This window comes from Pinus tabuliformis, chromosome 3_1 (genome assembly GCF_031772625.1).
Source record: "Pinus tabuliformis cultivar Carrire ecotype Pingquan chromosome 3_1, CPIR1, whole genome shotgun sequence".
Lineage (NCBI taxonomy): Eukaryota > Viridiplantae > Streptophyta > Pinopsida > Pinales > Pinaceae > Pinus > Pinus tabuliformis.
Genome location: NC_142301.1, coordinates 503,503,494 through 503,517,163, shown reverse-complemented (window position 1 = coordinate 503,517,163; position 13,670 = coordinate 503,503,494).

Sequence of the window (13,670 nt, the reverse complement as noted above, 5' to 3'; positions counted from 1 at the left end):
GGAGTCCATCTCACTTTGTATATTGAGGCTCAAATGGAAGACGAACATACCAACCCAATTGAGTAGGAGAAAATGCACCCAGATATTTCTAAGGATACATTTTACTGATAGACTATTTTCAGATATACTTCAAATGGATGATTTTTTTTTTGTTTTTGCCTCTTTAATGACATATATTGGATTTGGATTTCTGATATCTACCATGCTAGTTCGGTGCCAGATTTATTTGAAGCACTTATGAGCCTTCATGCTTGCCATATTGACACTTGTAATCCCCTTTTCTTACCATATTATGTGGGTTTACAATATATAAAGATAAAGTTCAATTATTTACAGGATTTTGGAGGCAATTAAGGAGACCTACCAGACAAAGCCATCAAAGGGGATGATAGTGCTGAAAAGATATCAGAATTTGACCAAAAGGCACAATCTCTTTTAGGTGATGCATATGAATTAGAAAAGGTACCAAGAGAGAAATATGATGAAGGAAAAATTGGTGAAGAAACCAATATCAATCAGACAGATGATGAAAAGCTGATTGCAATGGGGAATAAAGATGTTGATGTAATTTTTTTTGAGAAATTAGATGATAAAGATAAGAATTGGGAAAACAAAAAAATTAATGATGGTCTATCAGGAAAGGTTGAAGGTGATGCTAGTGAAAGTAGGGGTGTCTAGACTAAGGAGGATGTGGTAGATCTCAATGAAAATGGACAGTCTAAAAAAGGAGAGAAGGTTATGGATCTCAGGTTGGATGATACATTACCAAATACTTGAGAGTCTGAGATTCTGAAGGAAAACAAAGTTGAATCAGCGAAATGGGAGACACATGACACTGAAGCTAAGAAAGAAAAGTTTAGTCAAGTAGTATACAACTCAGATGATGAGAAAAGATATTCACAATCTCAGGACCAGACTACAGATCATAAGTTCTCAATGGACATAAAAACTAGCAAACAGGCTGAATATGGTGAGGAAGAGTCAAAGGAATAGAAGAAGGAACAAAAAGAATAGGGTAATGGAGATCTAGAGCACCAATACAGTTGGAAACTTTGCAATGTTTCATCTGGTCGAGAGTACATTCCTTGTCTTGATAATGAAATGGCTATCAGACAACTTCGTAGTACTGCACATTATGAGCATTAAGAAAGGAATTGTCCTGAAGATCCCCTACATGCCTAGTTCCTCTTCCTGAAGGATATAAGAAACCACTGAGAGGAAATTTGGGTTGCTAAACTTGGATGGATATGATGTAGATTTGAGTTGTGGTTGGTGTGCATCTCCTCCTCCACCATATTCGCCTCCTACAAGCCCACAACCTTGCTCAATTTCTTTATTCTTAGGACCACCAAAAGGTTCAAGGGGAGGCCTTGGCAGTGTTGTTTATTGCATTGTCAAACCAAGTTCTGATCCATCTGTTCTTCAAGAGTCTTTGTATTTTTCTTGTGGGCTGGGTGGTGCATATTGTTCTTCAATTCGTCAGGGTAGACCTTACTATAAGCAAAATAATGTCCATGCCCATGATTCATATGCAATGAATAGTTATTATCATATTCATGGTAGAAACTATTGGAAATGTGATTTCAAATGCATTGCTCTCATCAGAGATCCAAGTAAGGATTATTCCATTCATTTCCTCTTCTAGGGAATGATTTCCTTTACTTTTTCCTTTTTTTTAACTACTTGAAACATATGATGCATTATTTGTTTTTGTGCTTCATATTTAATCTGATTCAATACATCAAATTTCCATATATTGGGCATTGGACATGGAATTATTCTTCTATATTCCAATTTATGCACTATAATCACTCTGATAATGTATAGTTCACATAGTAGAGTTGAATAAGGTTGGGATCCATCAGGTTTTCTTTGTGTTTTGTTTTTTTTCCTCTACTTTGTTGCAATTATCTTTATCCACGTTCTTGGATTTTCATGCCTTTGTTTTCTCAATTAACTCTTGAGAATTTAATTGCAAATTGTGAGTGCTTTTATTTCCATGGTAAAGGGAACAATGACCTTCTCAATTACTTCTCAAGAACTTATGTTCTCAAAAATTGAAGTCTTAAAACCTTAGATGAAACTCTTCTTGTGACCTTCTCAATTACTTCTCAAGAACTTATGTTCTCAAAAATTGAAGTCTTAAAACCTTAATGGGAACTCTTCTTTCCATTGTAGAGGAAATATACAAAGGTACCATGTCAAGCAACAAAGAGCATGAAATTGGTTACTTTCTTTGGAATTATTATTTTCACACTAATAATTTTAAAATATTAAAAAACCAAAAAAGGTTTCTCATGTCATGCCCATTTTTCAATTCTTGTTTGCGGCAACGTAGGAGTATTTGATACTTCGAGGTTAATATGACTAGCAAGGAAGTTTCATTGTGAATTTTATTTTGGATAGGTACTTCATGTAATCGCCTTTTGTTCTAGCGTTAAGTTTCCATTCAAATGAAAATAAAGAGTTTTTGAACATGATATGGAGTTGAGATTAAGCTTTGTTTATATTGATTATGTCTAGATAACTCTCTTAATTTGGGGTGAAAAGAGAAAGAATGGGAAAAGAGTTCAATATTGGTTCTCTTTTTCTTAATATAACATGGTTGAAACAGGTACAACAACATTTGCAGCTCCGAATTGAAGCTCAGGGTAAGTACTTGCAGTCTGTGCTGGAGAAGGCCAGGGAACCTCTTAGCCACAATTTGGGTTATATTGGACTAGAAGTTGCCCGTGCAAAAATTTCAAAATTTTCTTCAAAAGTGTCGAATGAATGCCTCAACAATTCTTTTTCTAGTTTAACTGAAATACCATCATTATGCAAGAAATTGTATGATGACATGGTGCACATTGCAATAATGTTGGCTTGTATGCATTTTCCTTTCAATTTACTGTTTTTTTTTATATTTTTCCCTTTTGTTTTGTATTTTAATTATACAATAGAGAAATATAGTCCTTAATATTTTGTATGCTTTCAAATTGTTGAATTGGTTGAGTACTAACCACATCCAGGATTTTTTCTCTAGACGTTTCATATTACACATTCACTATTAATGCTACTCTTTCCTATGCCACTGCCTTACAACATTTGCAACATTTGGTGCAATTTCTAGTTATTATCCTAGCAAACTTTGCACAAAACTTTCCTACAACATCTGCACATGCACAACCACATCCGCACAACTTCGTACACACAACCACTTCTCCACTCGATAATGCCCTTTGATCAGTCATTAACATTCAAAACCCTGCACAACCACCTTCGCAGAACTACTTATGTACTAAAAAAAACTTTTCTAAATAATATTTTAAAAAATGTCTTCTTGCACATTTGTTTTACCGTACAACACACAGTTTATTTAGAATCCCTGTTTATGCAACCAACTCCATAGTGCTAATTCCACACTCGATAATGTCCTTTGATCATTCAATGAAATTCGAAACCTCGTAGGCGCTACCTATACACAACCATCTTCACAGAGCTACTTCCGTACTTGCAAAAAAAGTTCCTAAATAATAATTAAAAAAGAAAAAGCACACAGTTTATTTAGCACCCCCGTCTATGTAACCACCTCTGAAAAACTTCGTCCACATAGCGACTTCTGCACAAACATTAACCTTAGCTTGCGAAGTATTTTTTTTCCCGTAGAAAAAGTCGTAATTTTATTCATTAGATAAAATTACATTTTGTAGATGCAAAAGCATATGCAAAGATATTGATCCGGTTTTCACAAAAACCAAAAGAATAAAAAAATGAAGTGAAAACTATTCTTTTCTCCCTTTCTTTTTCTCCACCTTTCGCCATCCCCCAGAGTTGGGGGTAGTGGTTACTATGGAGAGCTAATTTTCTATTATGGTTGTGGGAGAATCCTTGTCCGACTCGGATCCTTCAGATCCATGAGTTCTCTTGTTGCCGAATATTTCCTTTCCTGTTGTCTGGAGGTCTTGTTTTTGCAGAGGGTTGCTGGGAGCTTCCTCTTGCTTTTGCATGTTGGGCTGGATTTTTTGTTCCTCCTTTTCTGCTTTGAATTCTGTGGTGTCTACTACGTCTTCTTCTTCATCCAATAGCACTGTGTTTTGCCATCCTTTAGGCTTCCTCTATTGCTGCTTCTTCTGATTGGGGATGTTTCTTGCATGAGGACAAGGTGGCCTGTTTGTAAACATCCTCGGCATCAGAATGCTGTATTTTCATAATCCAAGGATTGTGTCCACTGAGTGTTGTTAAAATTCAATATTATACTTTCTGGTAGTCCTTGGCTAAGATCTACTTCGACACATATTCTGGCGAAGGTAAATATTCCCTTTGTCAATCTGTCGTCATCAATCTTTAGAAATTTCCCCAAGGTGTTCCCTATAGCTATTAAAACCTTGTGATGCCAGAAGTGTAATGGGAGGTTATGCAGCCTGACCCAGACTGTATCTTTGATACCACCATTGTATTGGCGTCAAAATCTGGAAACCATGGTGTGATGTAGATCCCTGTGCTGCCCCAGAACCATGGCCCCTTATTAAGGATGAATTCCTTTTCCTATTATGTGTTGAATCTTACTATAAAAAAGCACTTAGGGCATAAGTAGATTTCACAATTTGGTGTCTAGATGGTATGGATCAAGTGGTGCAGATCACCTGATTTGGGCCAGTAACCATTGAATCTACAGATAATAGAGTGAGAGAATAGATCTGAGTATAAGTCATTTACCTCAGGAATTGCAATGGTGAGAGCAGGATTCTCAGTTTTTTGTTCAACTATGTAGGGCCCAAGAAGAACAGGGGTTGTTGCTGGATTGACTTGAGCTTTCCCTTTACCCTTCACAACATCCTTGAAAGTGCCTGTGTTCTTGGAGCTTGTATTCTTTGAACTGGTTCCAAAACATCCACCTCGCAGTCGGAGGTTGATGATGATGGTCGAGTCTGTGGTTATGCTATATTCTTGAAGGGTGTGTTTATCCTGTAAACTGCGCCCCATGTAGATCAGATTTTGCCTCTGTTTTGGGATGCCAAGAAGGTTTTGTATTTTATTCCGTAGTTCCTGGATACTACTGTCCCTTCGTAACCTCAAGTAGTAACTCCTGCCTTCCGGTGCTTTTATGAGGATCTGTGTGAGATCCACCTCTCTGGGGTTTGAGCCCAACTGAGGTTGCCCCCAATCTATTTCCTGAATCGTCTCGTTTCCAAACCCCAGTTCATCGCCATTCAGACGGCGTTCCTCTGCGATTTTGGCCCAGGTGTCAGGGCATAGGGGTATCTTGTTTTGCCCCCAGATCTGGATCTTGTGTGGTTCAATTGTAGATCTAGGCAAGTGACTATCTTCTGTGGACAAGATTCTCAACCCAGATCTGTGGTTTGGCCCTGCAAAAATGCCCTGGGCAAGTTCGCGTATACAGGGATGATATATATAAAAAACAAACTGGCCCTTACCGCAAAAATGATGTCTTGTAGTCTGCTTGAGCCAGTCCTATGAGCGCTCAGGTGTCCCTTCTGCATCTTGGCCTCCCCGGAGATCTAAAGACTCAGATCTAGGTTGTATTCCTCGGCTAGCTCCTCGAAAACTATCGTCTGGTGCTTGTTGGTGTACTCGTAGAAGGTCGAGACAGCTTGGCGGAGATCAATGATGAGGCCGATTGCAAGATGGATCTCGCCTTTCCAAGTACCGAAACTGCCATATTTTCCATCTGATGAGAGATCCATACTTTGGGCGTTTTGCAAGTAAACAGTGAGACGACAGCAAGGGTTTCCTTGTTTCACTAGTTCCTTGGTTGGATCGCTCAGGAGGGTCGGCATGCTGGTTGCCAAGATCATACCCAGGAGGTCAGTCATGAGGCCAATGACAGAATCTACTGTCGTGAAGCCCGTTCTTGTGTCGCGTCGAGACTGGGTATTTGTCATTCTTCTTCTCCAATCCTAGCTTGCAAAGTATTACAGATAAAAGCATGACGAACCAAAAACTTGCAGTATTGCCAAATGCGAACAGAAAAATGAAAAACATAAATCGGTTTAGAAGCTTGTAGTATTGTATAACTTCTGTATCTCTACACTACTGCTATCGTTCAAGCACAACTTTTCATATAACAGTTTATGTAAGGAAACAAACATAAATTGCAAAGAGAAAACACTACACGCCCCACAGTTTTCTCTATCTTGTAAATAGTGTTTCTCCTCTCACTATACTAGCCATTTCAAATATTTGCAATCTTGTTTCCCTAGAAATCACCACCTACGACTATTTTGCGTATGAAACATGGTACAAAGGTAAAACTGCCATCCAAATTTTTCATCGTCCCGATCTCTGCTCTCTGATTAATAGAAAACATACCTGCAGATAAATACAATTCATCTCAACATACAATTCACCGACTCCCTTCCATAAATCATTAACATTTGAAATTGATATTAATAAATGTGGGACCCAGATATCGTGGGTAGGAAGAATTTTTTCTCTACACACACTACCTCCGAAAAACACACTCCATTGTGTGCAGAAAACCAAGCTTTCTTTGTATGTACTTTTGCATCTTGCAAAATCTATTAATAATAAAAAATAATATCAAAATGCATTATAATTAAAATATCCCTTTGCACTTCCCTCATTTCGCACAAATTTCACACATGCATTTGTCCTCTGCATAACCATCTCTGCACAACTTCATTCACACTACTTCCACAGTCAATAACGCCCTCAGTCATTAACATTCGAAATTGATATTAATTAATGATTATACACTGTGAAATATGTCCCTAAATAAGAATTAAAAAAGAGATTTGCATATTTATTATTTTAGTAAACTTTGCACAAAACTTTTTGATAACATTTGCACATGCACAACAAGCTCCACTCAACTTCGTCCACGCAACTACTTCTGCACTCAATAATGCCCTTAGTTGACATTCGAAACTCTGCACACAAAACCTCTGAACAACTAGCTTAGAAACTAATATTAATTAATGATTATACATTGTGAAATACGTCCCTAAATAACAATTAAAAAAGAGATTTGTATATTTATTATCTTAGTAAACTTTGAACAAAAATTTAGCATAACATTCACACACACACACAAAACTTCCGCACAACTTCGTCTGCAAAACTATTGCACTCAATAATGCCCTTAATTGACTTTCAAAACTAGCTTCACATAACCACCTTCAACCATTTCAACTTAGAAATTTGAAGGGTTAAAGATTTTTTAGATATGTTGATCCAAGAAACACACCTAACAGTACTCTAATGACATAGTAACAGCCAATGTTGATCCATGCAACATAAGCTTGCCATCCTGATCCAGCCACTACTCTTGAAAATTAGGTCAAAGCAGAAATGCACGTTTAGATATAAAAATAAACAGGAAGATAACCCTAAGGAAAGTTTTATGACATTGATTTACATCAAATGGAATAAAACTACGGTAACAATGTTTGCTAAATATCAATTTAAACCAATATTGTGAAATCAGCTGAGAGAGCAACTAGTTGCCTAATTAACTTCTTATTTTTTAAATAAGCCAATAGACCATCAACCATAATGTGGTGGGTTAATGGATCATTAACTTATAAGTGGTGTAGTGGTGTTGATTAGTGTATTTATGTTGCCTTAAATACTCATTAAATTACTCATCCAAATTTCATGAAAAGATTGAGAAGGAAAACCACTTAAAAATATAGATGTTGTCCTAGACTATATCTAGGCTCTAAAAGCACACAATCTTGATTACAGATGGTAAAATCTTAATCACATCTCATCACATCTCATGTTATAAGCTGGAAAACATAGCCTAATGGTTACATAGTCTAATAATCAAGTATTTATCAAATGTTACATTGAAATATGTATAATGTTTATTTTGAAAATTTGAATTATTGAGAAATTTGGTAGTTGATAATAATAATAATTAAATGATCCATTTCTCGATAATATAGTCATTAAATAACCTACCTGTATATTTAATTTAAATTAAAGAGATCCATGAATTATTTATGCTTTTTTCGGGCTTGAGATCATGGAACGTTAAAAAGATAGAAAGTTTGGTAACTATATTAAGTTTGAAACAGGAATCTGTTATTTTCACATTTCAACATTTTTTTAGAACCTGTCATTTTAATGTTCCCAATAAAATACTTAATCGATGCATAATATTCCTTAATTATAAAACGATAATGAATGGTTTTAAATGAGTGTTTAACATTTTGATTTTTTCCTCTATTTAAATTGTACACATGGTTTATATGTTCTTATTTAAGTGGTAGGTATGGTTTATATGGGAATTAGACTTGAGGAATTTGATTTTCAAATAAATGAATGGACCATATTTGATTTCAAAATAATATTCTTAGTCTTATACATTATTCAACAAATCATATGAAAAGTATTTGAAAAGATTTTCAATTTCAAATTAAAAGATAAGAAATTTAATTTAAATGTCATTTATATCGCGACTTGTTAAGCACATTGGAATCAAATAGTTTCATTTGGTTGTGCTATGAATATGTAAAATATTGATTAGTATTTTTAAACTCTTCAATATTTATTTCTCATATTAACTTTATAGCATGCAATTACAAAAGACAAGGTGGTGTTGTATCATTCTTTTAAATTTCCATAGGCCTTCTAAATTCATCATATTTCCTTCCTCTTTTTCCTAATTCTGTCTTTATATTGGTGTCTTAGGAGACCAAAGCTAACAATTTCTTCCTGAAAAAATGTGTCAAGCATTGAAATAATCCCTATCTTCCCACCTCCAATCAAGATATCACCACTCTCACGATCCCCACAGGATCATTGAATTGTACAAAACGAGAGTTGTTGCAAACACCTTGTTTGCCATTTTCACCACAAATAAACTCACGGGTATACCATGATATTGTTTTTTCAAATCGATCTCTCTCATAATTTAGGGTTTTGTTGTGTGTGAGTAATAGATTTTCTTTGATTAGATCACAACACCAATGATAGGAGTAGGTCACAGTAAGTTTCTTAAGGAAGAGTGTTCCAAGGATACTAATAACCAAGTGCAACAACATTTTTTCAAGAAAATTTTATCTAAAATTTTCCAAAATATTAATGTTTCAGCTACCTCTATCAGAAATATACAGAGCCCATGTTTTCTATTTGAAATGTGTACAACACACATTTGAAACCTTACATTTTAAATATGTATTTTATAAAAAAATAAATCTTTTGTATTCTAATATATTTGGTCTATCAACACACAATTTGTGATAATCATATGTTGAGTTAGCTTGTATGACTCTTTTTGTATTAATGATTCTATCAACCACATTTATTAATGCGGTTTTGCTAATCATCTTAACTATGTATTGCACAGTGCAATAAAAAATATTCATACTAACTTTGTATTGAGTTCAAACATACGAGATATAACTTTTCTCAAAAAGAAAATAACAGTGACAACCACACTAGTTAAAGGATCTTCTATTCTGATTCTTTTAACTTTACACGATGATTAGATTACAATATTACAAAATCCAATTGGATCGCTCTTGTGCTTAACCCATTTTTGTGTCTTTTTTATTTTGTAGTGATTTGCACTGCAATGATAGGGTTGTTTACCGATCTGCCAATTTTAATAGATCTGATATCCATAGAGACGCTTTTTGTCTTCTACATGCATTAGAGAACTTTTGAGGTCTCAATTGGGCCTCCTAAGAAAAATGTACAACCAAAATAAACTTTATAAGAACCAATAGGATTCAAGATGATGATATCAACCAGCTAAGGTCGATTACGAGGAATAGTGTGTCTACAACTTGAGCTAGGGTTGGAGTTGGCGCTAGGGTTTTGACTCAGGGTACCATGGTGGGACGCGCAAGGGGGAGTGTTGCTCCCTCCTACAGTCAGGTAGTTACAGAAGGAAGCAAGGAAGCGAGAAAGAAGCATTTCAAAAAACCTCTGGAGAAGGTATCAGAGGCAAGAAGCAAGGGAACATCTGGAAGAAATGGACTTCAGGATCGGGAAGGGGATCAATAGGAAACAAGTAAAGAAAAGGAGAATGGAGGCAACAGTGAAAAACTAACTTCCATAAGGACAACTGGGGTCTGCAAACCCAAGTCGAGCATTATTCCCTGGGTCATATTGAGTGATCCGACGATACAAGCGCATAGGGATCATATGACGGAACATGCAATCATATGCAAGTTCATGGGGTTATGGCCAACGGAGAGGGCGTTACACGTCTGGATAAGGAGCCATTGGAAGCCAAAGGGGGAAATACATCTACATCTGGGTTCTAAGGGCTTCTTCACAGTGGTGTTCACAAGCCTAGAGGACAAGGATAGAGTGTTCGAAGGGGGGCCATATTTCTATGCTGCGGCAGGACTCTACATGTGGCCATGGATGATGAACTTTGTCCCGGAACGTGAAACATTCACATCAGTACCGGTTTGGATCAGACTTTACTCCCTTCCTCTGGATTATTGGCTACCAGAATCTTTGAAAACAATAGGTAACAAGTTGGGGCATTTTCTAAAGATCTCGGAGGCAACTCTAAAAGGAAAATATACCTCCTTCGCCCGAATATGTGTGGAAATGGACTTATCTAGAGCCCTTCCGAAAGCGATAATTTTAGAAGTGTATGATGAAGAATGGGTGCAGACTGTGGACTATGAGCACATCCCATTTAAGTGCCACAAATTCCATGAACATGGGCATCTATTCAGAGACTGCCCAACAATCAATATGGAAGGTAGTGGGAAAACTACTGTGGATAGAGATCATGAGGGTTTCACCAAGGTTGGGGGCAAAGGGAAAGGGGGTAAACGTCCACACAAGAAGATAAATGAGGACAGACATACAAGACACAACAGTTTCAAGATCCTAGAGGAAGAAGAGGGGAACAAGGATACAGTCCAGGACATGGAAAATATAACCAAGGAGCAGGATGAGGAAGCTGAAATGGAGGATATCACAGTAAGCAACCAGCAAAAGGATGATCTACCAAGCTGCATGGAGATCAGTAGGGACCATGAGATGACACCAAGTGAAGCGGGAACGGAGGACCATGAACTACAGGAGATACTAGATAGGGAAAATCTAGATCTAGAGAAATTTCTAGAACAAGGAAAGAACATAGGAGTGGACTCCCTGCCGAAAGAGGATTATGACAGAGTACAACAACTCTTTCTATGGAGGTCACAATCGAAGGGAGTTGGAGTCAAAAGAAATCATGAAAGCCAGGAACCAAGTGGGGTCAAAATGATGGAGAACTCACAGGCACAATCTCCAAAGAGCTCAGGAAGGAAAAGAGGAAGAAAAAGACAGAATGAGCTGCTGAACGAATGTGGGAAACTATTGATTAACTCAGGTAAGATGAAAGATCTCACCAGTTATTCATTTACAAACCTTTCTTAATGAAGCTCACAACCTGGAATATTAGAGGCATAGGAAATAGAAGGAAACAAAGAAATCTCAGTAATAGAATGAAAGAAGAAAAACCAGATATGGTTTTTATTTAGGAGACAAAATGTTCGATGGATAAAATAAGAGAAATTCACAATAAGTGGTTAATCAAGTATGAGTATCTCGAGGTTAAGGCAAATAACTCGGCGGGGGGGATTCTCACACTGTGGGATCCACAGAAATTTGGAATCCTGGATGCTGAAGCATCCAGGAACTATCTTTCCTTGGTATGTCAACCTGTAGGTGATAAGGAGACATACATGATCACAAATGTTTATGGACCTCAAAAGCAAGCAGACAAACTCAAGCTTCTCACCTCATTGGAGGATCTAAGAGCAAGACATCCCAATATGCCCTGGATCGTTGTAGGAGATTTCAATATGATAAGATCTCTTTCAGAGAAAAAAGGAGGTACTAGACAACTAGGTAGAGACTCCATGGCCTTCCAGAACTTCATTATGAACATGGGACTAGTGGACATTGAAACAATAAATGGAACCTTCACATAGAACAATAAGAGGGGAGGGGCCTCTCAAGTTGCATCCAAACTTGATAGATTTATTATTTCAGAGGACCTCCTTCTCATAGGCCCTGCCATAACAACTTCCATTCTACCCTTTGGAGGATTGGATCACTGGTCGGTACAGCTGGAAGCCACCTTTATGGGCACACCGAGAAACAAACCTTTCAGGTTTGAAAATGCCTGGCTCTCACACCCTGAATTCACTAGTAACATTGATAAATGGTGGAGAGAGGAGTTGAACATTCAAGGCACTAAAATGTTCATGCTCCAACAGAAACTTAAACATATCAAATCCAGACTTAAAGCTTGGAACAAAAAGGAATTTGGCGATATCTTCAAAGCCAAAAGAGAAACTGAGCAAAAGCTCCAGGAGATCAATCAAATCAACATCACAGATGGCTTCACCGAAGAGCGGCAAAAACTAACTAACTCTTTGCAGGCAGAAGGGGAAGATCGATCCCTACAAGAGGAAATTTTTTGGAGGCAGAATCAAGGATACAATGGATTAGAGAGGGAGAAAGAAATACAAAGTTCTTTAACAAATCCTCTATGGCTCACAGGGCACACAACAAAATCACAAAGATCAAATATTCTCAAGGGATTGAGCTTGTCTCTCACAATGATATGGAATCGGTCCTTGTACAACACTTCTTCAATATTGCAAAGGAGCCATTGGAGGATAGATCCAGGTTCATTGATCATTTCACTCAGTATATCCCTCAGCTGGTTACTAGAGAGGACAACCACAATCTTAACAGGCCAGTGTCAGAAGAGGAGGTCAATGAAGTAATTAATGAAATGCAGAATGGAAAAGCACCAGGCCCGGATGGATTCAATGTAGACTTCTTCAAAGCCTACTGGGAAACAGTCAAACAGGATATCCTCGAGGTTGTGGAAGACTCAAGAAAGTCCAAAAAGGTTCTGAAGGCTCTTAATGCTTCCTTCATAGCTCTGATCCCAAAACAGGAAAATGCCATGACTCTGGATGGTTTTCAACCCATAGCCTTATGTAATGTGGTGTATAAAATTATTTCCAAAGTAATAGCCAATAGACTCAAGCCCCTTCTACCTTCTCTCATCTCGGAGGAGCAGACAGGCTATGTGGAAGGAAGACAAATCCTCAACAATATCATCCAAGCTCATGAGGTGGTACACTCTCTCAAAAGCAACAAACAAGCAGGTATGATCATTTAGTTGGACCTAGCAAAAGCCTATGACAAGCTAAGCTGGTCTTACATAAGAGCAATTCTAAAAGCTTATGGCTTTGACCAAAATTGGATAAGATGGGTTATGGCACTAGTCACCACGACCAGTTTTTCCATACTGCTTAATGGAGCTCCATCAAGAACCTTCACACCCTCTAGAGGACTCAGACAGGGAGATCCGCTCTCACCGTTCCTCTTTGTCCTCATGATGGAAGGGCTAGGTAGAGCGATCAAAAGGGAAAATGTGGAAGGATGAATCCAGGGCATCAAACTCACCTTGGATGGAGCGACAAACACTCATCAACAATTTGTGGATGATACAATGTTGCAGGGCGTACCTACAGTCAGGGAAGCTAGAGCAATCAAAAACATATTAAATGACTTTGCTATGGCAGCAGGCACAGAGGTAAGCCTTAACAAGTCCAAAGTCTTTTTCTTTAACACTAATATTTCTATTCAGAGAAACATTACCAGAATTCTTGGATTTCAAAGGGAACAACTACCTTCCAAATATCTTGGCATTCCTCTTACTG